Source organism: Prionailurus viverrinus, chromosome C1 (assembly GCF_022837055.1).
Source record: "Prionailurus viverrinus isolate Anna chromosome C1, UM_Priviv_1.0, whole genome shotgun sequence".
Classification (NCBI taxonomy): Eukaryota; Metazoa; Chordata; class Mammalia; order Carnivora; family Felidae; genus Prionailurus; species Prionailurus viverrinus.
Genome location: NC_062568.1, coordinates 15,327,137 through 15,351,857, shown reverse-complemented (window position 1 = coordinate 15,351,857; position 24,721 = coordinate 15,327,137). Strand labels below are relative to the sequence as shown.

At 47.0% G+C, this 24,721-nt stretch overlaps 1 long non-coding RNA gene across 1 annotated transcript in view; it reads left to right on the top strand.

Moving 5' to 3' along the window:
• Positions 1-232: 232 nt before the first annotated feature.
• LOC125171522 (uncharacterized) overlaps positions 233-24,721 on the top strand; it is an 86,092-nt gene continuing 61,603 nt past the window's right edge. Inside the window, exon 1 of the long non-coding RNA XR_007154376.1 lies at positions 233-335. This is a non-coding gene — a long non-coding RNA (uncharacterized LOC125171522). The remainder of the gene's footprint in view (positions 336-24,721) is intronic.

The window sequence follows — 24,721 nt, the reverse complement described above, 5'->3', positions numbered from 1 at the left end:
GGGGCCCACTTGGCACTGTGGGTCCGGTGCCCCCAAGAGAGGCCTAGTGACAGGCCACTGTCCTCAGGGACCATTCCCATCAACTACATTTATTATTGTCCCAAGAAGCCCAACGGAACTCGGCAGCGCACGACCTAATCTCACCCACAATTATAGATCTGTGTTTTATCATGTGACAAACCCAGTTCCGGTTTGTTAGTGCAGTTTCTTTGTCCTTGCAAATTGGTGCATTGTCGGGTGCAGGGTTTCTGTGCGAGCCGCAGAAGAGAGTGAAATGAAAGAACCGGATCCAGAGAAAGGGGGACCCCGGTAGGAGGGTGAATGTAATATTAAAGGTAGGACTGAGAACACGGCGTTGGTTACGAAGACCAGGGGGTGTTTTGGGCAGAGAGGCAGGGATGCGTCGTCGCTGATGAAACTACGTAGGATGGAACTTGGAGATGTCCGAGTTCAGCAGGTGCCTTTGCGGCTGAGGAGAGGAGGCCACGGAGGGAAGGGTTTGCTTAAGGCCAACCATCCGAGTCAGTACAGAGACGCATGTCACAGGGCCAAGTGTTCCTCTGTAGCGGTCACCTACTGTCCTCTCCAGCTTCCTTGATATTCCACCCACTTTGTGAGTGATGTCTGAAGGAACAGTTCAAGGTAGATAGAGAGTAAAGTAGAATAATTTTAGCCTTTACTATTTGGCTATCAGTAGAAATTGACAAGAAATTATGGAATTCCGGGGCGCCTGGGTGGCTCAGTCGGTTAAGCGTCTGACTCTTGATTTCAGCTCAGGTCATGATCTCACGGGTTCATGAGTTCAAGCCCCTCATTGGGCTCTGTGCAGACAGTGCACAGGCTGCTTGGGACTCACTCTCTCTTTCTCTGTCCCTTCCCCCTTGCTCTCTCTCTCTCTCTCTTGTTCTCAAAATAAATAAATGACTAAACTTTAAATAATTATAGAATTCTTTGCATCAATAGCTCACACATTATTTTCCTGTGTGGTTAGTTTTCTTTTCAAAGAATGGGAACCATTTGTCTAATACAATAGAGATACATTGGTCTCTATAAATGTATTATTATATTAATAAGAGCCTGCAGTTAGCTGGGTTTGGCTGCTGGAAAGGGGGCTTAGATGAATCTGTATGAAGTCTTTTCCATAAGCAATCTGCTGGGTCAGCAATGGAGCAACAGCAGTGATATTGTTCTCTCTTGTTCTCCTGGTACCTGAATTCTCTCTTAGCTCATCAACAAGAGCGATCCCTCACGCTTTGCATTCTACTTGCTCTCAATGTATACGAGTGACCTCCGGGCACCATACTTTAGGAGACACACATTTTGACATTTAAAAAGTCGGTTGAGAGGCACCTGGGTGGTTCAGTTGGTTAAGCATCTGACTCTTTGTTTCAGCTCAGATCATGATCTCACGGTTGGTGAATTTGAGCCCCACAGCAGGCTCTGTGCTGACAGTGTGGAGCCTGCTTGGGATTCTCTTTCTCCCTCTCTCTCTGCTCTTCCCATGCTCCCATGCTCTCTCTCTCTCTCTCTAAATAAATAAATAAACCTTTTAAAAAAATTTTAAAAAGTATAAACAAATGAAAATTTGGCTGAAAGATTCGCTGGAGGAGACCGAATGCCCTCCGGAGTGAGAAGAGGTGACCCATGGTTTGTAGACCCCTCCCTCCTCCTCAAAGCCTATTTTTATTTTTATCGATTGGTTGTTTTAGTGACACAGAGTCAGATGCTGCCAAAAGGTCTGTTGGGAGTCCTGAGACATGTTCTTTGGATTTTTGAAATTAGGATGTCAGGGCAAACTTAGAACTTCTGGTAGGAAGGAGATGGAGGGGTTGTAGACAGCAGAAACAAGGTGCTACACATCGAGGAGTCTGCAAGAAAACGTGTGAAAGTAGTTCAAGTCAACTCTATGATCCTTTTGAAATTGGTGACTTTATCCTCTGTCCTCACAAGAATTGACTTCTCTTTTAAGCCCACTGGCCGAAGGTCTTCCGTGTCTGCTTCTCTCAAGGGGACGCCACAGCATCTAGGCCTGTATGGCTTTCTTTGCCTCCCTGCCAGGTTGGTCTTGAATTCCCACCTGCTTGATCTGGCTTCAGGTTGGTGGACCATCAAGCTGTATTCCCCAGAACACTCTCCTGGGAGCTGAGGATGCTGGGTATGGCCTACCCTCTACTACATCTCCCTTATAGGGGACCCACCAGAAGGTTTCCTTCGGTAGCCATAAAAGCTGAAAAATGTAAAATTAAAGACAGCTCTCCAGATGCATATTTAAAAATGCTCCTTGTAGTGCAAACCTAAGTGTTAACATGGTCTGAACAAGTCATAAAAGTGAGACCTTAATCTTTAACTCCATACGTTTCCTCAACTTCTGCATAACTTTATTTGCTATCCCAAAGGCAAATGTGTTCTTGTGTTCTAGCTCTCTGTGTGCTTCACTCTCTTCTCCCTTCCTTCTCTCCTTCCTTTCTCTCTCCCTGTTTTCTTCCCGTTTACATTCATTCTTGCCTCCTTAAGCCCTAATAAGTCTTTAAAAAATGATGTCCACCAGTAATATGTGAAAGCAGTGTCATTGTGGAAAGGAGGTGTCAATAATACGGATCTTTGGTTCCTTTCCTAGATGCAATCACAGTTACTGGGATTTCGGACAAGGTCTCTATATCGCTGTGACTCCAAGTGAGGTCTGAGAAAGGTCAGCATCGATACCCTTGGGAGCAGCTTTTGAAATGAAGAATCTCAGCCCCATGTAAGTCTCACTAATTCAGAATCTGCCTTTTAATAAGTTCCCCAGGTGATTCCTTTGCACATTAAATTTTCAGAAGTGCTTTTGCTCTGCATCTGTAGCTTCCAAACCTTTTAGATTACTTACTCCCATCTGTAAAAAAGAGTTTGAGTGCATACCTTTAATATGTGTATACATAATTTGTATACATGCTTTTCCACCAATATTTAGTATCAGTAAAGCTTCTTGAAGACCACACATAGTTGGGTTTTGTATACACTTTCTTTTAACTGGTGTATTTAAACCATTTACATTTAAAGTGATTACCTATTCATTTGAATTAATATTTGCCTTATTATCAATGTTTTCCATTAATTATCCTTACTTTATGTTCCTTTTTTGTCTTCTACTTTTTTCTGCCCTAATTTTTTTAAGTTTATTTATTTATTTTGAAAAGAGACAGCAGTGGAGGAGGGGCAAAGAGAGAGGGAGAGAGTCTCTCTCTCTCTCTCTCTCTCTCAGCACAGAGCCTGATGCAGGGCCTGATCTCATAAAGCTTGAGATCACGACCTAAGCCCAAATCAAGAGTCAGATGATTAACAGACTAAGCCACCCAGATACCTGCTTTTTCTAGTTTTTCATTGAGCTTGTTATATGATTCCATTTTCTCTCTTTTCTTGCATACCCACTATATTTTTTAAAACCTTTTATTTAGTGGTTGCCCCAGAATTTGTGAGATACATTTACAACTAATGCAAATCCACTTTCTTTCTTTCTTTTTTTAAAATTATAATTAGGCTCCACACCCAATGTGGAACTCAAACTCATAACCCTGAGATTAAGAGTCACTTGTTCTACTGACTGAATCAGCCAGCCTCCTCAACAAATCCACTTTTAAATGACACTAAACCACTTCATGGGAAGCATAAGTATCTTATAATAACAGAATACTCCCAACTCCTCCTCCCATCCCTTATAACATTACTGTCATTCATTTTGCTTGTTCATAAACTATAATTACTGAATATATTGTGAGTATTATAATTTTGAACAAACTGCTAGGTGGTAGATCAATGAAGAATAATAAAGATAAAAGATTTACTTTGCCTTCATTTATTCCTTCTCTAACGCTCTAATGCTTCTTTTCTTTATTGTTTAAAAAAATGTTTTTTTGCTTCTTTTCTTTTTGTAGATCTGATTTTCTGACCTGTATAGTTTTCCTTCTTTCTGAAGAACTTTTAACATTTCTTGCAAGGCAGGTCACTTGGTGACAAATTCCTTCAGTTTTTATTTGTCTAAGAATGTCTAGTTTTCATGTCTTCTTCCTTTTGAAAGATAGTTTTGCTGGGTATGGAATTCTAAGTTGCTGGTGTTTTCCTTCAACACTTAAAATATTTCACTCCATTCTCTTCTTACTTGCATGGTTTCTGAGTGGAGTCCAGTGTAATTCTTACTCTTGTTCTTCTGTAGATAAGGCCTTTGTTTGTTTGCTTCCTTCCTTGTTTACTTGTTTTTTTTCTCTCTGGCTTCTTTCAAGATTTCTTATTTCTGCAGTTTGAATATGATGTGCCTGCATGTATTTTTTGGGGGGGGGGGGGTATTTCTCTTGCTTGATGGCACCAGCAGCCAGCTTCTATTCCTGGGCTTCTTCTCTCCTTCAGCTGTGTTTCTCTGTGTCTACCTGTCTTTCCAGAGTTGGTGCTACAGTCTTTCCTGTGGTCTCAATTCTCTGAAGGATCTAAGAAGAGTTGTTGATTTTTAATTCCTTCTTGTTTTTCTTGTTGTAAGGATGAGGATGATGATTTCCAGGCTCTTTAAATGTCAGCCCAAAGCTTCTTTTCTCTTTTATTTTTAAACTTAAAAATACATTTTTCTAGAAGTTTTAAGATTTTCTTCTCATATTGCAGTAGATGGTCTTTCATGCAGCCCTGGGATGAATCCAACACATCTTATAGATTGTTGCTCCTGACCAGGCACTCTCAACTTGACTGAACACTAGAGAATTCTGGAAATTAAAAGCAAAGGTAAAAATGAAAACGAAAGCAGATGCCTATGTCCCACTGTAGACCAATTAAATCTGGATCTCTGGAAGGGCATTTATATTTATGTGAAAATATCCTTAGATGATTCTAGCATGCAGCCAAGGACAAGAACCTCTGTTTTTCTAAACTGAGATTTTAAACTCTCTGCCAGGGGCAAATTTCTGCTTCTTAGCATTCTAACATGGGCTGCCTACAATGCCATAGGGCACTGTCAAGGCAGAGCAGAGCCAGTGATTCTTTCTCTGTTCTAGGCTTGTGCTTTTTGTGATTGCATTGCCTATAGCCACAGCCCAAAGGAGGTAGTGTGGTGGACTAATTAATTCTGAGATGATGCCCATGACTCCTGCCTCCCTGGTGTTCATGTCCTGTATAGTTTCCTCCCCTAAAGTATGGAGGAGACCTGTGAGTTACTTCTCACAAATAGAATATAGCAGATGTAACGAAGGTCCTATTCAGTTGATTTTGAATTAATGAAAATGAAGATTATCTCAGGTGGTCCTGACTTAATCAGGCAAAATCTTTAAAAGAGGGACCGGACCCCACCTAAAGTGAGAGATGCTCTTTGTTGGTTTGATAGCGTTCCCTAGTCAAGCCCCTGGATGAGAACACAGCCCAGCTGATACCTTGCTTGCAGCTTGGTGAGACCCTGAACGGAGGATCCAGCTAAGCTGTGCTCAGGCTCTGACTCACAGAAACCAGGAGGTAGTGAATATGTGTTGTTTTAAGCTGCCCAGTCTGTGGTCACTGGTTACATAGCAATCAAAAACCAAGGCACGTAGTGAGCATAACAGAGAACAAACGTTGTAGTGAGACATGCTTGGGCCCAACTCCTAGCTCTGCCATAGCTGTGTCACTCCGATGAATTGTGCAGGAGCACGGAGTTTCAGTTTTCGGTGTGAAAAAAACAAATCCCTGCCTTGCACAAGTAGGAAGGGGATTGTGAAGAATTCAGATATATGCATAAAAGCTTGTTACTGATACGCTCAGTGTAAGTTCTCAAGAGCTTGAAGCTGTCACTCTCATGTGCAGCATAGTTATTAGTGCAAAATGAGTAAGACCAGCGTTGTTTGGAGGGTGCCTTGATCTGAAAATTTCCGTCTTGCCGATCTTCTTTCCGAAGAGAACAGCTTTATGTTACTCCCTTAGAAGTGAGATGATCTCATGCAAAGGAAGGGCCCTGGAGTGGCAGGGTTGATAACCTTCTGCCAACTATTCTATTTTTCAGCAGGCTCATTGGGGTGGGGGTGGGGGTGGGGGAGGTTTTCTGATGGCCAGTTTGAATCTCTCTTGCCTACAGTAGAAAGTCATCCATTCATGTTGTTTTCTAATATAAATAGAAAAGTCATTATCTCTTTTCAGATTCCAAACTGACAGAGGTTTGGGTTTAGCCATCAGAATAATAACTGTCAAGCAATTTATAACTCACAAGCCACTTTCCATAAACATCATTTCATTTAATCCTTACCACAGCACTGTGAATTAATCATTATTTTCTTAACTTTATAAGCAAAGGCATGAAAGCTCAGAGAATGTAAATATCTTACCCAAAGTTCCAAGGCTATGGAGGGCTAGAAAGGAAAATTGCTTTCAGGTTCAAAACTCCAGTGAGCTGTGTTTCTAAGTGTCCCACACTGCCCAGCTTTCTCATTTTATGAACTAATTTGCTCCCTTTTCTCCCTGACATAACCAGCCCATTTGGTTCTCTGCCTCTGAGGGGCTTAGCCCCAGCATTATTCCTGTGTCTTACAAACTGAAGAGCTAGTTAAAACTATTACTAGTCTATTAAACCAGCCACCTGGACATCATGTTGCTTGGGTCAGATCTCACTTCAGATCTGGGCATATGTGAGCCACCAGCATGAGGCTTTTGCCATTCTTTAATTATCCAGGTTCGTTACTGATGAATCATACTCTTGATTTATCTTAGTGGTAGGTGAGTATGTGTGTCTGAATGAATGCGTGTAAGTACGCTTGTCTCCCTCAAGAAGAAGGCACGTTTTCTGAAAATAAATAAATAAACAAACACGCAAGAACAGTCACCAAATTTACTGACTTACTATTAAGGAACTTAAGCACTTGAATGGAAATAAATGGAGTGTGGGCTCTGAGGTTACACGACCCTTCACAAAGGATTTGGTAATAAATGAATACGTTCTCTGAAATAAAACATGGCGCCTTCAGTGTTCTCTCTTTGTTAAAGACATTTTCCACATCTTCCTGGGACAGTATATCCATTTAATTTCCATTTCTTTCCCTCATTTGCTAGAACTTTTCAGGATTTTGCCCCCCTGCTGTTTTAATGACAGGCTTCACAATCATTTCGCTTTGCGGCTGATAATGAGCGTGCTAAAAGGCGCATTTTCGGCATCTGCTCTCCACACAAATGGCCAATGTGAGCTTACAACTGGGGATGCGAGCTCAGTCTCTGGAAGCAGAGAGGGCCCAGGAAAGCTGGAATGCTTGAGTGCTTCCATTCACTTTTACTGAATTTGCTCAGAAGAGCGAAGCACTCTTTCTCAATTTGCCTCCACACATGGAGTTTCAAAGTCTTAGGTCTGTCCTCCCTCCACCCGTCACCTCCCTTCTTCCTGACACTCCCTACACGAGGTTCTAAGAGGAGATTTAAAACTTTGCCCTCAATGGACATAAAGTTTCTGTTAAGAAAGAGAAGAAAGTTCTAGAGATGTGTTGTGCAACAGTGTGCCCAGAGTTAATCATGCCGCGCCATCAACTAAAACGTGTGTGAAGACAGAGGATCTCGCGTGAAGTGCTCTTACCACAAGAAGATAAGACAAAATAAAATCCGATAAACTTTGCCCTCTGCCTCTCTTCTCTCGTCTATGATTTCAGTGCAAACTCCTCAGTGTTCCTCCAACAATTTCATTCCTTTATCCACCTCTCACGAAAAGTAAGCACTTTTCCTGAGTATCCAACGGAGAAACTCACAATTCATGACCACTGGAATTCAAGACCTCATCAATGAGGAAAACGTAGATCCTAAAAAGATCCTTGCACCATATATTCCAATGCTGTACTAAGGAGAACTGGAGGTTTTAAAAATATTTGATGTTTTGACCAGTTATATACCAAAAAAAACCACAACATTTGGTAAAATGTTATAATGTCCTTATGCTTTTCAAATAGATTTCAATACCTCTCTAACTATTTTAAGCAGAATTGCTTTTGGAATATACCACATTACAAAATTTAGTGTCGTTACTGGTGAAAATATAATATTTGAGATTTCTAAAGATTCGAAACGAAGAAAGCACGACACTTTGATGAATCGAGGTGACATGAATGAGCCCACGGTTGGCTTCGTTATGACACTTGTATGTCTTATCGGTAATAAGCAGAGAGGACAGAGCGCCAGGCAGGATGCTGGGCTGGGCGATTCGGCCTCCGCCAGCTGAACCGCACAGGGCAGGCCCTTGGAACATCTCTGGCGTCAGGTGATTCATTTGTAGAATGAGAGTTGGATGCTATGACCCCTTGAATCTGGGGGACTCCAGGACTGGTGTCCTTTTTTTGTAAGGTTGAACAAACTTAACAATAGGTTCTGTACCCTTGAGCCCTTCCTGTCTTTCTCTCTGTTGCCACACCTGAGAGGAGCTCCCCCTGTGAAGAGGGACAGCAGGACGTGGACTGGCTAAAGAAGAGGCTGGTGTTGTATTTAGAGTCCCTTTTGCCTTCCTCTGTTGCTCGACTGCTCTCACGGCCCGGGGGCCCGGGCTTCCTCTGTCCGCCCTCCGAGCTCGGCCCGCTCTCCGGAACCTGCACACGCACCCCCGCGTGTCGGCACCGCTTTGGCTGAGGGCCGCTGGGCCAGCTGCCGCTCAGGCGGGCTCTGCTCACGCCCTAAGCTGACACATGACAACTTGTATTAGGCTGAGATCCTCCGTGGGAAGCCAGTGGGCCCTACCAGCCATCTCCCTTCTGTTTCCCCATCTGCTGGCTCCCAGGGAGGCGGTGGCAGGACTCAGGTTAAGAGTGCATCCGAAGTGAGGACACGGCATCGAGCTGGAGCACTCACCCTCTCCTCTCTGTCGCATGCTGCCTGGCAGGGGCGGAATCTGTCCCCTAGGAGAAGATGGGGTGACTGAGGCTCGCCTGGCCCCTGCGGAGGGTGTCCCGTCTGCCCCGCCGCCCTCCCCGCCAGGCGTCTCACACGGAAATCATCTTTTCGGCTAGGGTTAAGCGTGGCCAGGTGTTTCGTGGGAGGCAGTGCCAGAAAGTTCTTGGCGTGTCCTTTACACTTGTTTGAATGCCGTGGCTTTTAATATCTGTTCTGATCCTGAAGTTCCAGACAGGAAGAGTGACAGCACGTGTGGGGTGGGGCCAGGGCGGGCTGGGGTCCCGACAGGGCCAGGCCATGTGTTCTGCTGGTTAGTGCATTGGGCTGGCAAGCGGGGAGGCTGCTGGGCTGGGGCCCCATGCACTCCTAGACGCTACAGCTTAAAGGGAGGGGTCTGAGAGGTGGCGTGGCACAAGTCTCATTTTCTGAAGATGAAAACGAGGCCCCGAGAGAGGCAGTAGACTGTGAAAGGCGCATCTAGTTGGTGGTAGGGGCTGGACCATCAAATTCTAGGCTCTGTGTGTGCAGGTGCTTACCCGCTTGTCACAGCTTTGGGGCCCAGGTAGCGTCTACTGCCGGATGGGCACGCCAGCTCGGGCCTTCTGGGTCCCAGGCCCATGCTTACCCGATGCTTCTTCCTCCACCGAGAAAGACCTGAACATTTCTTATGGTTACGATGACCTCATGTCCCTGTTTCTCCTGGTTTGGCCTTTTTCCCACGATTTACCATTTTAGACAAAAAAAAAATCACACGGTTTTTTTGCTTAGAATCTTCTCATCTTTCCAGAATGCCTCTTCGTCAAACATAAACATTCTTGGATCAGAGGTACCCCGGAGGCTGCCGGCTCAGAGCTTCATGGAAGGTTCTGGCGAGTCTCTGGCTGCAGGTAGCGGAAGGCCTAGTGCAAGCCGGAGTGAACTAGGTTAACCAGGACTGCATTCAGCCTGACAAAGGGTTTTAAAAGTAATTCTCTAGAATTCCTTTTTCTCGTCTGTAAAATGAAGGAACTCTGCTGGCTGATTCCGAAGGCTTCTGGTCACATGAAAATCTGCATCTCTAAGTTAATTTCCATGGGCGTCCTCCTCTCCATGCTTGTCCCTTCTTCACTAGCTTCCACACTGATGTGATTAGGGACACATCTGATGGCACCTTAGAGCTTGTACAGTCCAGATGCCCCGTTAGAAAGAGAGTAGCTTTATAGCCAAGAGTGTAGATGCCTGGCCCGCCCCCTTCCTTCTGGCTCCCAATCACACTGGGTTTGAGGAGAGCCTCTGGACACACGGAGAGTCTGGAATCCCATTTCCCAGTAGGAAACTCCTTACCCTTTGTCCCCCTTGTCACCTTGCCTGGCCAGAAAAATTGGAGGCTCCCTGTAAGGAAGGGCATGGGTCGGATGGGAACATTGCTGACATCCCAGTAGATGGCTGGTCTCTCAATGGTGCTACCCCAGAAAGGAGGGTGGTGAAGGGGTCCCCTTCACTTTTAGGCCCTTAAACTGATTTGATCCTTGATCTTGGGAGAACGTGGTCTCCCTGGGGGAGCTTGTTCTTAAAGACATCTGATGGGTAAGTCATGGCTCTGTCTTTCCAAATGGGAAGAAGCTGCTGGCAGCTGCCCTTATGGGGGGTGGCGGGGGCAGGGGTGGGGGGAGCTGTGCAACACCACTGGTCTCACACGTGGCTTTCAGGAGAGTCAGGCCGCCTGGGTCCAAACCGTAGTTCACTCACTCTAGTGTGTCACTTACAGCAAGTTTCTTTCCTAATCTCCTTGCCTCTCGGTGTTCTCATTTGTGAGGGAGAGAGGGGATAAAAATAGCAATCCTCACGGCACTATTCTGAGGATTAAATGAGGTAATCCCCATCGCAAGCAGAATACAGTGGCTACAGTGATGGATGCTTTGTAATCGTAGCGAACACATTGGACTTTTGGTGCTTAAAGTACTTTGATCCACCGAAAGGAGTTCGTGGCTTAATAGAGGAGTTGTAAACCCATTCTGTGCCTTTGAGCAGGCAGGGTTTGGGCACTGCGTCAGTGTGGCAGGAGGAGAAAGAATCCTGAAGTCGGCTCTGGGACACTGCAGGTCTCAGGGATCCTGGGCTGAGAAAGTGGAGCATGTACCTGAGCCTCGAGCAAACTTGACCCTGGTGGGTGGGTCCCAGGTTCCCCTCTCACTAACAAAGAGGAGAGATCCGGAGAGGCTGTGAGGGCCATCAAGTTCTTATTATTGTCATGTGTTTATGGCAATGTTGACCTTCAAATAAATACTGCCCATTGTTTTATCAGTAAAAGATGGGTTTATTTACAAATAAAAAAAGAATGGCCGTTGGGGACGAACAAGCTATGTGGCAAAACCATAAACAAGTCCCAGGAACAACAGAGAGACATGTTTTTTTTTTTTTTTTTTTTTAGGGAAAAAAATGGGGGAAGTTAGGAAGCTGTAATAAACTAAAAGTCCACTGGAGTAAACTGGGCATTTGAAGTATGGTAGCTTTTCATTGGCACAGCTGCCGTCTGGGTATAAGGAAAGCATCTCCTCCCCCAACTGGGATAGCTGAGCAGTATCCACCTGCAGGGTCAAGTCTGTGTAACGTCAAGTCTGTCTCTTCCTGTTATGTCTGCAGTTGACTACTAGGGGTAGGGTGTGAGAGCTCTCCCTGCCCAAACCTCGTGACTCCATTTTAGTGAGGTTTCCTGTTATTAATTTTCACATTAGTAAGTAAAATCTGTAGGTCATTTATGAACTTTGCTTCCATTCTCACATAGCTGGTTCTCTTCAGCCAGCCTGTACATACTCCGGAAAGAATTTGGCATGGGCAGAGGCTCCCCTCCTCCAGATCGAGGAGGTTCAGAGAGGAGCCGCAGGCGAAGATGCTGGTATTCTCTCTCAGCACATGGGCTGACCCTGAGGGGCTAAAAGCTTTCTCCTTCAGGCCATAGTCATGGGAGAGGATGACTAGGGTCAGAACTGACCTACTCAACTGGTTGACCTACTCAACTGAGTCCCAGTGAGCTCTGGGGTCTAAACGTTCTCACCTCTGATGTTTCTCTGATGAATCCATAGTCCCAATGGAGTCCCCCTCCATAAAGAAACCTTTAGTCCACAAAGGACATTGGGAGGATAATTGTCCAAAGGTTGGGGTAAAGGAAGTCAACTCTGGTGGTCCTTGTCCATTCAACCCTCATAGGGTTCTGACAATTATTTCTTTTATTGGTTAAAGAAAGGATTTGTTTTACCCCAAACTTACTTAAGGTACTGTGAGGCAAGGCTTAAGAATGGTTCAAGGCTCAACGTAAAACATACCAGGGACCAATCTGACACATACCAGCTATAGACACTGAGACTACATCTTCTCTGCTATGCAAGGAGGATAATGACCTTCACAGAGGTCTGCTAGGGAGAGTCAGTGAGATAACGCATTAGGTGCTAAGCACAATGTCAAGTTCAATTTCGGATAACTCAGTCCTCTCTCTCTCTTTTCTTAATTCATTGTAGTTTTCTCTATCTTCTTCAGGATCTTTTGGAACTGATGGTCCACGGTCAAAAAAGGGTCAAAGGGCAAGTCCATAAGAGAATGAGCTGCATTAGAGGGGGCAGCCAAGCACAACCTCCTCATGTCTGAAGTAGACACCACTGGTCTCTTGATTAAAAGAAATCCGTCTCCCCAACTACTCAAGGGGCCAGTTCCTCCACATCAAGCTACATAGAGGTTATTAGAGAGATAAGCCTGGAAAAATCATTCTCTGGTGCCAGCAAGACCAGGCACAGATAAGAAGGGACAAGGCTTTAGTGGGACAGATGAAGGTTGGACTCCAGGAAGCTTTGCTGACAGGGGAAGGGTCACGTATTGGCATGGATGTGATCGGAAGAAGAGGTGTCCTCCCCAGGAGGGTTCCGATACAAGGTTCACATACGTGGGCTGAGGGGGGTTTTCCATAAGGAGGTGTGGGTTGACTTTCCAAGGCACTTAGCCACCCAAGCAGTCTGTCAGCAACTCTTCAAAGACACTAAGTCATGGCTCTTATCAACGAGGGAACCATCTTATTCACTTTGTGATAGAATGAAAGTCCCAGAAGCCCCATGCCCAGAAAGTGGCAGAGGCTGCACCAGCTAGAGGGCACATTCCCTTACTTGTGGCCTCTGTGTGTGGAAGGCAGAATCCCATATGGCCCCCAGTGGTCCCTGCCTCCTGGTATTCACACCCTTGCATGATCATGGATTATGGAGCATGGATTTGGCAACTTGCTTCTAGGGAATAGAATACATCTGAAGCAATGGGATGCCACTTCTTAGATTAGGTTGCAAAAAAGACTGAGGCTTCAGTTTTCGATCTTTTCTGTCTCCTAGGCATTCAATAAAAATGTGATGACTGACCCAGGAATTGTTCCATCCATAAACTGAAACTTTGGTATGAAAGGAAAAAATGGTGCGGGGCTAGTTCCCATCTCTGCAGTGGGGATAGACTAAGACGTGTGGTAAGCAATGAAACTCTCCGGATTGGGGATTCTGTGGGCAATATTCACTTGCACGTATATGACTTCAGTTTCCCTACCCCCACTCTCAGTATATAAAGTCATCTAGCGTCTAAGCTGCTGTCCTCCAAAGTGGTACCCCAACTGTTTGCTCAGTAGCCAGAATAATCAAAGCCGCCTGTCTCTGCCTTAGATGGAAAAGGGTGAAAGGCTGGGGGCTAAGTTCACCAGCTGGGAGAGCCATGTTAGTCTTTCGGCTTTGTGCTCACCCTGAATGACAAAGCACCACCAACTTCAGGCTGCCCCTGAGGCATCTGACCTTTTCATCCCTGGGAGCCTGTGGTCTTAAGGGAAGAATGACATAATGGTCCTCTGTTCTTAGTTGGGCTAAGCTGGGCTAATGGGAGAATTGTAAAAGCCTTGGGGTGGGCAAGGGTCCTCTGGAGGTCAACTTGACCATTCTTCAACCTCCAGGAAGGGCAGCTAATTATCAATTTAGTAGGTCAGAGATACAATGAAGAGAAGGTGAGTCTGACTCTCATGTCAGATATAGGATGTACAAGAAGGAAAATTCTAGTTTGCTTGGTCAGTAATCTGGTACTTCATGTTCCCAGCGGTCAGCTCTTCCTGCCTCTATTTTCATCAATGGGTCGCTGTTTCAGCCCGTGCCTTCTTATTCTGCCTTATGTTCAGTTGATTCTGGAGACAAAAGATTTAATACCCATTAAATAATTGTTTTGGGCCTCTACCACACTCCTGCTTTTTCAGATTTCTCTTTCATCTGGGAGATTTTCACGAAGAACAGAATTTACCTTACTGACATCTGGGCAAGGCATGGAGGGTGGGAAGCTGATGGCAATCATAGACATTAGGAATTCAGAAGCTTCAATGCTGGGAGGGTCCTCTGGTTTTAAACATCTCTCTCTGCCACCTGAGGAGTTTGGGTGATTGAATAGGCCCTGAGGAGGTGAGTCATCTGGAGAAGATCACGCAGGTCAGGGTAGATCAGAGTCCAACACCTCAACTTTTGCCTTCTCGTCTCGTGCTCTTTTCAAAGCTCTGAGTTTCATAGGTCTGAAATTACATATAAGATAAGACTGCTTGCTTTTCTGGAGAGGAAAAAAAATCCTATCCCCTCCTAAAAAATAAAGAAGAGTAGAAAAGCTCTTTGGGTTCACTAAACAGGCTGTTACAAGGCTTCTTGGACTCCAAATAATTCTTACCAAATAACATTTTGATGAGTTAAGTATAAACGAATCAGAAACATATGGATAAGATTTCCTTGAAAATACACAAGGGTTTCAGAATCGAGGAGAGTCACCCTTACCCCCAGCCCATCTCCTTCCCCTTGGCTCTGAGTTTAGTCGTTGGGAACTTCCTTCCCTCCGTGGATTCACTGATGGGACTGCCCATCCAGTGTGCTTCTAGCCTCTGCCCTGGGATTCCGCCTCAGCTCCTGTGGCTTAGTGGCCAAGTGGCTGGGGTGGGCTGAGAGAGGAAAGGTCAGCTGGTGAGAGAGATGAGGGAGAAAAAGCAGGGAGGTACAGGGTAGGCAACCCAAGTGCTTAGAAAGCCAGCCATGTGCCGCGTGCAGGGATGGATGGTGTTTGTGGCTACAGGCTGGTTTCAGATTTAGGACTCTTTGGAAAGCAGTTCAAAATGTTTTCTTTCTTTCTAAGCAACAGGAAACTCTCTTGACCCATGCTCAGCTTTGTGTTTTCCAGGTTGCCAAGGTTTTCTGGAGCTTGCTCCTAAGTCTTCATAGGGTCCAGGATAGGCAACACTGAGTTCCCCAAGATGAGGCGCTTACGAATGGAAATCGTGCCTCAGGTTTGCCTTCTAGATTGCCTCAGGATTGCTTCTTCTAGAAGCACCATTCATTTCCCTCAGACAAATTCACTCTGCCTTTCTGTGCCAGGCAAAAGTGGCCCAGGGTGGATGAAATGACCACTCTGCGTACCTGGGAGTTCTGCAGCCCCACACAGCTTCCTGGTGAAGAATACTGGAGGTGAGCCATGTCTGCGGGGTCCAGTTTCCACTCTCCTCCTGTCCTACTCATCTTTGCTGCTTGGCTGTTGCCCTGGCATAGCCAGTAGGGGCGTCTAGTAACAGACTCCATGCACAAGTGTGAATAGTTCTCATATCTTACTCTTTTTTAAAACAATTTTTAATGTTTATTGATTTTCGAGAGACAGAGCGTGAGCAGGGGAGGGGCAGAGAGAGAGAGAGAGAGAGAGAGGAGAGAGACAGAGACAGAATCTGAAGCAGGCTCCAGGCTCGGAGCTGTAGGCACAGAGTCTGACGCGGGGCTCGAACCCACCCACTGTAGGATCATGACCTGAGCCGAAGTCGGACGCTTCACCGACTGAGCCACCCAGGCGCTCCTCTCATATTTCACGCTTTAATCCACGTGCATAGTTTGTGTTTCCCCCAAAGCATACCTTGAATCCAGGATTTGGGGGCAAGAGTTGATCTGTGACATGATTCCAAGCAGCATGGTAAGGAAGAAGAAAAATAAGATAGAGAAAGGAAGGAAAGTCAGTAAAAGGTGTGGGTGCTAATAAGCCGCTTGCCTTTGCGAGCAGCTGGGTTCAGTCGTGTTGGGGACCCTCTGAGAGACACTCACCTCATGAGGAAGCCAGGGTGTTTTTCTACCAGCTGTCACCCCTCACTGGTTGCTTTCAGAGCACTGACTCCCTAGAGCTTTCAGCTGACTCCCTGTGTGGGCAAATCAAGTTCCTGAAGCCAGAGAAAGCCCTGGGGGGGAGAGAGGTGAGGGTGACTGAGGCAGGAAGCTGTTGCAGTATGGCTGGCCTTTGAGAGGCAGGTGGGAATATGGTCAGGGCTAGGTCATTTCCTCCTACAAATACCCGGATATGCCCCCACTCCCCTCTCTCTGCCTCTTCATACTGATGCACATCTGGCTTAAGTCTTGGATACAGGAGGGAAGAGGGGAGTTAAACAAAGCAGGTGCCTCCCACCCCTAGCCCAGCGCATTTGTTTGTAGGCACCAGAGAGCTAAAGGGATAAATGTGTGTTTGCATTGCCGCGGGACTGTTGGGCAGAGTGTCTAACCCAAGGCTGGCCACACTCCCAGGCTCCACAGATCCCCTGAAAAATAGAGCGGGGACTGAGCTCTCCCACCTGTCCCGGGCTTCAGCATGTCAAGCCCGGCACAATCATCTAAAAACCTTGCGTTGGGGGTCTTTTTATTTTCTCTCCCGTCCTTCCTGGGAACGCTTCCTGGGATCAGAGCCCGGTTGTTGCTCTGAGAGGCCCAGGAAACAGGAAGAGAGGAAAGTGGGCTAAGGCAATCAAATCGAGACCTTCTGATGGGGTCAGTAGTGTTATGCCAAGAGCCTTAGCGAAGTGTGCTGCGTATTCAGAGAAGACAAGAAACGAGAGAGGTGGGACAGCCAGACTGAAAGCTGCCAGATCGCAACTTTTTCATCTTTAAGAGGATCCTGTCCAGATGTTCGGGCTTCTGAGCCGCCTGTCTGCCCTACAAGCATAGAGTGCTCCTCTCACCAACATTGAAGTCCTGCGTTAAGGCCATCACACGGACCCATTCTTCATTCCTTCAATATCGTATCACGTCTCTTAGCCCTACAAAAAATAAAAAGCCACAAGCTTTCAAAGTCCAGAGGCAGCCTCACCCCTTCTTGAAGGCGACTGAGCCGGGCAGGCTGGTTGGCAGTGGGTCCTAGCAGGATTTCAGTCAGATGAGCAGCCCTTGGCTCTGGGTCATCAGGACAGAGTAGGAAGAGGGACAAGAAGGGAGATCCCCAGGAGCGGGGTGGAAGAAGAAAGCATTGTGCCTTGGCCACCTCCTCCTCTCTCTCCTTCCCAGATGATTCACGCCGCCATCACTTCCCATCTCTGTCCCCTGGGCTCAGAGCCATCCCAAAGCCCTTCCTGCCCAGCTCGGCTGGAAACAGATGCAGACTGACAGATGTCTCCTTCAGGAACTGAGACTTCTTCACACCCATCCCAGGACGGCCACTCCCTTCCAGGCTGGTGGAAAGAACAACACTTCACAGAGCTTCCCCGAGATGCCCTGCGGCCACTGCAGCACTGGGCAACCTCCCCCAGGCTCTCACCTCCAGGCTCTCACCTCCTGCCTATTGCCCTCCACCATCCGCCCTCGCGGCCGCTGCCCTCCTTTCCAGGGAAAGCCCCCGGCCTGCAGTTCCCTCAGTCCCGTTGGCTTCCAAAGTCTTAGCTCGACTTCCTGCCAGGTGCTCTCCTGACCTCCTCACCCCCTCCTCTTGAGGTGATGATTTGGGTAAGGGAGTGATGTGTCCCCTTTGGAGACCTCTTCGACCTTCCAGCACCCACCCTCTGCCCACCCTTCCTCTGTTAGCAGTGTCCCTTTCCACAGCTCAGGGTGGCCATTGGAAGCAAACAAGACCATCTGGACGCAAGTGCGCTGGGAACCACAAAATCCCTAGAAATAAAAGGAATTACGCAATCTGTTTTTACAGAGAAGAAAATGGAGGTTCTAAGAAGATCACCCCTTTTGCGGTGGACAGAGGACTAGGATCCTTCTGGTACTCACACCTGACGGCGCTTGGAATGCCGGGAGGAGCCAGGTGAAGGGCAGGGTCTCGGGACCTCCTAATAAACTCGATCTGGTGGGTCTGAGGAATCTAGACTTAAACCACACATCCCAGGGGGGCCTGACGCAGAAGGTCCTACTAACAAAACTCTCACCAAGGCAGTCTGACGCCTGGCCCATTGCTCTGACCGTCATCCACACAGACCTAGGTCAGCTTTTGCTGGATCCCACCAAGGAGCATTTAATTCCCTGCCTGTACATTTGTAAGTGCATTTTCTACGTTGCAGAGAACTCAGTTTGGGGCTCAGGCCTGCGAACTAACAGTGAAGAAGTAATTGGTAGCTGGCTCCTCAAACCTCCGCCTCTGAACCTCTGGAGGGTAAAGTGAGGGTTCTCAAAGCAGGTGTAGGCGGAGCGGTGAGGGGAACGTGTCCTGCCCCCCAACAAGGCTGAGAAAGCCCCTCTGAGCACAGGTGACTGAGAGTCATGAAAACTGTCCTCTAGGCCAGCCGAGAGTGCCTCGGGGCACTGATGGCTGCTCACTTTCTGTCCAGACCCATCCCTCCCAGGCTGTTCTTCACCTCCTGCCTTCCCGGCAGCGTTCACAATGTTTCCACCTCACACACGCATGGAGGGCTCTTCCCAGGGGCTGTGGGACACTGTTCCTTGCTCACCTGTGGGATCCTCCCCTGAATGCCCCAGGGGCTCCCCAGGGCAGTGGTGGGGCCTGGAAAAACCTCCCACTGCTGGGGACGGGGGTCACTTCTGAGACATGTGCAGAGAAGCAGCTGGGCCAAGGTGTTGCGAGCTGATACTGACCACGTGATGGGGGGTGGCCAATTCTCGGAAGTGAGCTGGGCCCACGGTGGAGGTGCAAGGGGCCCAACGCTGAGCCTGGAGGGAGCCAAACAGCTGGGAGGACCGGCCATGGGAGGGGTGGAACACGGCAGTGGACAGTGACAAAGTAGATGGGAAGAAGGGGGACCCGAAACTCGGATTCTTCTCCTGGCTCCTCGGGAGCCAGCTGTGTGCGTTCCAGACGATACCTCCGTGGGCCTCTGCTTGACTGAGGGAATGGGGGTTGGGGTGTCGTGAGCACCAGCCGCCCAGGACAACACATCTTTAAAGCAAGTTGATTGGCCGGAATCAAGGCTTCTCCGACTGTTTTCTACGGAGAGAGGTTTCTGCTGCTCTAACATCCTTCCAAGGACCTTGAGAGGAGGAGTGCAATTTTGACCACAGTCACTTGCTTCCCTGCCTTCAGTCATCCCAGGGGTTCCTTGGGGGGAATTTCTGGGCTTTTCCTGAGCTGAAGAGGGCCTTTGATCTGGGATAGTGGTTTTCGGTGAGTAAGCACACCATGAGTCTCTGCCTGGCTGTGGTGGGTCAGCCAGCCAGGGATGGGACAGCCATTGGTGGTCCAAAGGCCTGAGGCATGGAGGGCTTTAGGGCGGGCCAGGCTCATGAGTCGGCTTGGAAAGTGGGTGTCTGTTTAGCGTTTCCAGAAAATACTCACAGCCCCCAATGGCGCACAGTGCCTGAGATTCTGAGTTTTTCACTGCTGTGCACAGTACCGTGACTCATAATTTCTCATTAGATGAGCTAATGAACACATTGATTTATTTACTGGGTCCTGAGGACTTCCTGTCTGTGGGCCCTCAAAGAAAAACCTTTGTGCTGAAAGTCGCTCCAGCCGACGTCTTAGCTGGGCTTAGCTTTTCCCGTCACCTTCTCACCCTTCTTTCTAGGCAGCTGGTTTGGGAAGAGGTTCTGGGATAGAACAAGAGCTGCGCAGTGAGCCGGGGATCGGGGGGCTGAAGAGTGGCAGGCAGGGGGGAGGAGCACGCTCTTCAGTGAAGGCGTTTCCCTTACACGGACGACCGGGACACATGCCGCCCAGATGCCCCTTTTGCGAAGGGCTTGCTGCCCAGCTGTGGGTGTGCGGTCAGCAGACGTTTTCCAGCTGTCAGGTCCGTCAGGGCCAGCGTTGGCTGCAGAGAACGATTTTGCCACAGGTCACCCGCTTGTTACCGCGTCCAGTGACCGAGCAGGGATGAGGTACCCAGGCCTGGCGGGTTCTGCTTGACCCAGGCCACCAGTGAGGAGTGGTGCTTACTCAGAGCTCCCCATCGGCTTGGCCAAGGCCTTGTAGGGCTACATTGTAGTTCTTCTGCCCATTCCTGCCTGGGTCTCCCCACGGGTGGTTCGGAGTCATGATTTGGCCCCAGTTCCAGCCCTCAGATGGCTTACTGCCCCAAAGGTCACTAAGGTGGGTGTGTGGCCCTCCAAATTACATCCTGGCAAATCAAATGAGTAGCTACAAGTATGTGCTGATTGGTGGGACGTTATTGTTGTCGCCCCTTATCTATGGTTATTCAGCTGCCTAAAACAATCACATCAATCCCATTCCTGCCTCAGGGCCTTTGCACTTTCTGTTCTCTCAGTCAGGAAGGCTGTGCCCAAATGTCACCTTCTCAGGGAGGTCTTCCTTGATCCCTTAACTGAAAGGGTCCTCTGTCCAACTCTCAGGCATTCTCTCATGTACTGTGTTGTCTGTTATTTTCTGTTACAATCAACATCGAAGATAATTTGGACATCTCATTCTTGGATGTCTTTGGATACTTATTTTTCAGTGTCTGTCCTTTCCCACTAGAACATAAACCCCATGAAAACAGGAATCTTTCTATCTTGTTTGCCTCTATGTCCCAGGACCTTGCAGGGTGTTTTGAGAAAGTACTTGATAGATGATGAATGAACGAATAAACGAATGAATGAATGAATGAATGAAATGAACAAGTATTTGAGTGAAAAACAGCAGAATATAACTAGAATTTAACACTATTTTATTTCCAGTATATCGATGATTGCTTTTCCCTTTTCGTTCAGTGATACAGGTTTTCACTTAGAGCACCGGTAGACAAATTTTTCTGCAAAGAGCTGGTTTTGGTAACTATTTTTGCCTCTCCAGGTCATAAGGTGTCTATTACAGCTACTTAACTCTGCTGTTGATGTGCAAAAGCAGCCGTAGAAAATATGTCAAGAAATAGGCGTGGCTGCATTAGAATAAAATTGTATTTGAAAAAACAGGTGGCTGGCCAGATTTGGTCATTGTTTGCTGTCCCTGCCTGAGAACAATAATATAAAATTTCCTATAAAATAAAATTTACTGAAGTAAAAAAGGAAAGTCTATTGAAACAATAATATTACTGAATAGCTTTGCAGAAACCATATGCAAATCCCTGAAGTTGGAGAGAACTCAGCTCTAATTTTCGTGCACCATCTGTGGCCACGGTCATGGGGGCGAAAGAGTCTGGAAGACAGAACTCACAGTTGTGAGCCCCACTGTGGGAGGCTCACGCTGAGATATTCCCGAGCGCCTGGCCGGACCAGAGTTCAGCTTTCTTTCCTCTTGCTGTTGGTTTCCCATATCCTTCCTGGCCCCAACTCTGGTCCCAGAACTAGGAGCTTTCATAAAATGCTCTTGCTTGGGTAACTTCACCTTCCATGGGCTTTAGCTATCCCCAGGGCGGAGGTTGGTCATGGCCACACTTACCTTGCTCATAAATATACACTGAGCTTCAGCATAAATGAATGTGGCACAAGGCACTGAGGAGGTGAGTGTGGCACAAGGCACACGTCAGTCTGGAATTCCTGAGCCTCTGGGAGCAAGAAAGGCGCAGATCAACTTAGTGTTTCCCATAAATCAGGGCTGCTCTAAGCACTTCACGTATATTCATTGATTTGATCATTGGTCATCATATAATAATATTATTATTATCACCATTTTACAGATGAGAAAGCCCAGGCACAGGAGCCTAAGTAAGTTGCCCAGGGTTATTCAGCTAGCGGGACGCAGAGTCGGGATTGTAACCCGGATGGTCAGTGCTAGAGTCCACACTGCTGACGGATTCACTGTGACACTATGGTCTCGGGCACAGCACTGCTGGGGGCTCTCACGAGTACACAGACATATTCTGTAGTCCTTGCCCATAGCTTTTTTTTTTTCAAGTATTCATTATTATCTTTTTAAAAAAGTATTCATTATTATTTTTACTGAAGTGTAGTTCATACAACATATGCATTCCTACAAGAGCACATCCAAGACCCATCAAGGAATCACTCCTGTTCCACCTCCCCTCACCCACTGGCACCCTCTCCTTTGCCTTCTGTCTCTACGGATTTGCCTATTCTGGACATTCCCTATGCAGAGACTCGTGCAATATGTGATCTTTGTGTTCAGCTTCTTTTACTTAGAGTGTATTCAGGGTTCGTCCAAGTCATAGCATGGATCAGGGCTTCATTCCTTTTTGTGCCTGAATACTGCATGTGTGTGTGTGTGTGTGTGTGTGTGTGTGTGTGTGTCTTACCGCAATCTGTTTATCCATTCATCTGTTGACTGGCATTTGGGTTGGGTCCATCTTCTGAAGGCTGTGGATATTCCTGTGATGATCATTTATGAACAGCTATTGATATGAGGACTTGTTTTTGTTTTTTATTCTTTCGGGAATATACCTATGAGGGAATTGATAGGTCACATGTTTAACTTTTTTGGGAACCATGGGTTTTCCACAGTGGCTGCACCATTTTGGATTCCCATCAGCAGTGTGTGAGGGTTCCTATCTCTCTACATTCTCTCCAACCATTGTGATTTTCTTCATATTTTTTTTTTCATCATGGTAGCCATCCCAGTGGGTTTGAGGTTATATATCATTGTGACTTTGATTTGCATTTTCTTTACAACCGGTGATGTTGAGCCTCTTTTTATGTGCTTACTTGTCACCTGTATATCTTCTTTGGAGAAATGTCTTTTTCAGTTCTTTGCCCATTTTTAAAATTGGGTTGTTTGCTTCTTGTAGTTGAGTTGTCTTTTTTATATTCTAGATATTTGGCCCATATCAGATATGTAATTTGCAAGTATTTTCTCCCATCCTTAGCTTGCCTTTTTATTTTCTTGATAATATCCGTTGACGCTCAAATGTTTTTAATTTTTGTAAAGCCCAATTTATCTACTTTTTTTCTTTTGTCCCTCGTGCTTTTGGTGTTAAAGTGAAGACTCCATTGCCGAATCCAAGGTCATGAATATTTACCTCTCTGCTTTCTTCTAATGGTTTTACTTCTAGTTCTTATATTTAGGTACTTATACATTTCTTACACTGAGGTTATTAAGCCACCCTCACCCTTTTAGCTTATTTCCAGCACCCAGAAGGTCTCCAGTGTCAGGGCTATCTCCATGAGTATGTAACCTTGGCAGCTGTACAGAGTCCCACACTTTGGAGGGTCACACGCTTGCTTAAATGTTCTGCTGTCACTGTCTTGAAATTATTCATTTTTTTTCAGCAAAAGAAATTTAGAATGCTTTATTTTTTATGAATATAATTTATCGTCAAATTGGCTTACATACAACACCCAGTGCTCATCCCAACCAGTGCCCTCCTCAATGCCCATCACCCATTTTCCCTTTCCCTGCCCCCCCCATCCACCCTTAGTTTGTTCTCTGTATTTAATAGTCTCTTGTGGTTTGCCTCCCTCTCTCTCTGTATCTTTTTTTTCTCCCCTTCCCTTCCCCCTTGGTCCATCAGAGAAGGGCAGATATCATATGTTTTCACTCATATGTGGATCTTGAGAAAGTAAAATGAATTGAAATCCTTAAATTTTGAGCACCAGACTTTACATTTTCATGTTGCACCAGACCCCGGTAATCCTCATCCTTTTCTTCCCATGGGTACGTCCTTCAAGCTTCAACTCAAGTCCTACCTCCTTCAGGAAGCCCTCTATGACCGTTTCCCACTCTACGGATAGTCTCTTCTCCTCAATTTCCCTAAGAGTTGTGGCCCATCCACACCACTCGGTTCTTAGTCACATTGATCACCCTCTGCCCTTGCTGGTCTCTTATCTTTCTGTGCATGGAAGTTTTGTCTCTCCCATCTGGTTACGGACTCACTGGAGCATGGGGAGATGTCATTTCAGCAGGTAGTACTATGTGGGACAGAAGATCGTGCGCGTGTCGCATCTCTTCTTCCTAATGCCAAGTTCCTGTATTCATCTCGGTGTCCTACAGCACACCAAGCCCAGGCTCTGTCAGGTGGCAGTTCGATAAATGATGGCTGACCTCTTTCTGCTCTTTTACCCCGTCTGTCTTTGACTGGGTGGCTCTGCTCTACCCAACGTTTCTAGAATGTTAAGAAGAGAAAGGATCTCAGAACTCATCTGGTCAGACCCATCCATATCTTTGGATGAAGATGTCTCAGGAAGGTCTAGTGTCTTACTCAAGGAGCTCATGGGGCACAGCAGGGGGTGCAGGACACTTTCCTGGGCAGTCGTCTCTACCCCTTCCTGCCTTCCTCTTTGGACAGATGTAAACCCTTCCTGTGAGTGCAGGTGGGAAGTAGCCCTTTCCCTGTCTGGAGCAGTTGACTGGGTTCTCACTGAGACCGGCAGTCCATCAACCCAATTGGCTTGCGGCTTCCTCCGTGGAATGGCTCCCTGGAGCCCCCACTGAGAAGCTCCAGGAACCAGCTGCCTGTCAGCCACTTTATAAAACTGGTTTCCAGATGTCTCCACCTCAAATTGAGGAAGCCGGAGGAGACCCGGCTGGGAGTTTGTCTGTTAAATGAAGTCTTCGGGGTCTGTCATAAATAATGTCGCGTACTAATGGAGCAGGTGGTCTCCCGAGACCTGGTGATGCAGAGGCTGTCCTCAGTGTGTGAGGCCACATAAGGATGAGAGAGGCTAAGACGTAGACAGACCAGACCATCTGGGGACAGGGACAAGAGAGAAGAGATAGATGGACACACAACTGGAGACTGAGTGGAGGTGGGGCGGGGGGCAGGCCACTGTGTCAGAGACAGGACAGAGAA